Source organism: Propithecus coquereli, unplaced genomic scaffold (assembly GCF_000956105.1).
Source record: "Propithecus coquereli isolate 6110/MARCELLA unplaced genomic scaffold, Pcoq_1.0 Scaffold59, whole genome shotgun sequence".
NCBI classification, from domain to species: Eukaryota; Metazoa; Chordata; class Mammalia; order Primates; family Indriidae; genus Propithecus; species Propithecus coquereli.
Window position 1 is genome coordinate 6,146,050 of NW_012151840.1, and position 2,420 is coordinate 6,148,469.

A 2,420-nucleotide genomic window follows, 5' to 3' on the forward strand; every position below is an offset into this window, starting at 1 on the left:
CACTGACTAAAAATTTTAAAAAATAATAAACTAAAATAAAAGTATCCAGATATGAAATACAATCTCCAGCTTTCCAGAGCCCAAAAGAGGACAGGTAAATGAAGCAGTTATTAAGCCCCTGTAGAGGATCAATTCTTGACAACCAGAGGTCCCTGAAAGCTCTAACAGTCAATGATTCTATCTATCCTAATGGAAGGAAGCAGTGCCCTAGACAAGACACCTCATTTTTATTGACAAGTAAAATATGGGTTTGGGGGCAATGTTTTTTCTTTAGTATGCTCTGTCTGGCAATAAATACAAACCAAAAATGGCAGAGAGGTAATTGAGAAGCTACTGGAAAACAACTAGAAAAGGACATGTGGATAGAGTATGGCTAATTAGAAAATCTGAAATCCGAAATGCTCCCAAATCAGAAACTTTTGAGTGCCAACATGATGCCACAGGTGGAAAACTCCATACCTGACCTCACATGACAGGTTGAAGTCTAAACAAAGGTGCATAAGAGTTTATTCAGTATCTCCAATGGGAAAAAAAGACCTTCCAAGCTCGCTTCAGTTGCGATATACTGTCTTTTTTCTGATCACGCCCAGATTCCCCCACAAAAGCACACCTACAAAAGGTAACAAAATGGCACTAGGCAGGCCGGTCGCACGAACAGCAGGTTCTCCATGATGCCCCCGCATGGGGCCAAGACCTACATGCATTATTGACTGTGATTTTTTTGCTTATTCTCTGCTCTGTGGTATAAAAATGTTGTTGAAAATGTCAAAAAGGCCTGCATGATATCCTCCGGGTAATGCAAATATTCCAAAATCTAAAAAGACCCGAGATCTAAAACACTTCTGGTTCCAATCACTGTGGATAAGGGATACTCAACCTGCATTAAAAGTCACACTACGGCCGAGTGTGGTGGCTCATGTCTGTAATCCTAGCACTTTGGGAGGCCGAGGCTGGAGGACTGCTTCAGGCCAGGAATTCTAAGACCAGCTTGTCTCAAAAAAAAAAAAGAAAATGTTCGATGGGTAGCCAGAGCAGAGAGCAAACCCCAGAGAGCCCTGAGCAGCCACAGCTGCCGCAGCGGCCCCAGTCACCATCACTGCAACCATGAGCAGCGAGGCCGAGACCCAGCAGCTACCCACCGCCCCTGCCCTCAGTGCTGCCCACATCAAGCCTGGCACCATGGGCAGCAGTGCAGGCAGCGGTGGCCCAGGTGGCCTCACATTGTTGGTGCCTGCTGGCGAGGACAAGGTCATCGCACCTACAGCCAATTAAGCCGACCGTGCTCCTTTCCTCACGGCGACCCAGTGTGCAATGGCTGCAGACAGCAGCCTCCTTGGTAGTGTATGCAGCCTGTTGCTTGTATGGGTTGTTCTAAGGGACCTTGGAGACAGCCCCTTCTGATATATGTTCATGTGTCAGACCTGGCGCTGTCCCCAGTCTAGGCTCCAGACAGGTATGAGCCGTGCCTTTGGAAAGCCCCAGGAGAAAAGGGTTCGGAGGCAGCAAATATTACAGGTCCTAGTGGAGTTCCAGTTCAAGGCAGTAAATATGCAGCAGACCCTAACCAGTATAGACGCTATCCACATTGCAAGGGTTCTCCATGCAATTACCAGAATTACCAAAATAGTGAGAGTGGGGAAAAGAATGAGGGATCAGAGAGTGCTCCTGAAGGCTAGGCCCATCAATGCCAGCCCTACTCCTGGCAAAGGTTCCCACCTTACTGCATGCGGAGACCCTCTGGGCTTCGACCACAGTATTCCAACCCTCCTGTTCAGGGAGAACTGACGGAGGATGCTGACAACCAGGGTGCAGGAGAACAAGGTAGACCAGTAAGACAGTATATGTATCGGAGTTATAGACCATGATTCCGCAGGGGCCCTCCTCACCAAGACAGCCCAGAGAGGACGGCAATGAAGATAAAGAAAATTAAGATGAGACCCAAGGTCAGCAGCCACCTCAAGTTGGTAACTTCAATTACGTCCAGAAAACCATAAACCACAAGATGGCAAAGGGGCAAAGAGACAACAGCAGCCGATCCACCAGCTGAGAATTCATCTGCTCCTGGGGCTGAGCAGGGCGGGGCTGAGCAAATGCCGGCTTACCATCTCTACCATCATCCGGTTTAGTCACCCAACAAGAAGAAATGGACATGAAATTCCAGCAAAAAGAAATGAACAAAAGATTGGAGCTGAAGACCCTAAGTGCTTGCTTTTTGCCCGTTGACCAGATAACTAAAACTATCTGCATTATCTATGTAGCATGAGGTTTTTATTATTTTTACCTGAAGATTTCTTTTTTGGTAATAACAAACATGTTGTTTTAAAAAGCTTGGGTTTTCTCAATATGCCTTTAAAGGTTTTTAAATTGTTTCATATCTGGTCAAGTTGAGATTTTTAAAAACTCCATTTGGAAGGTTTGAG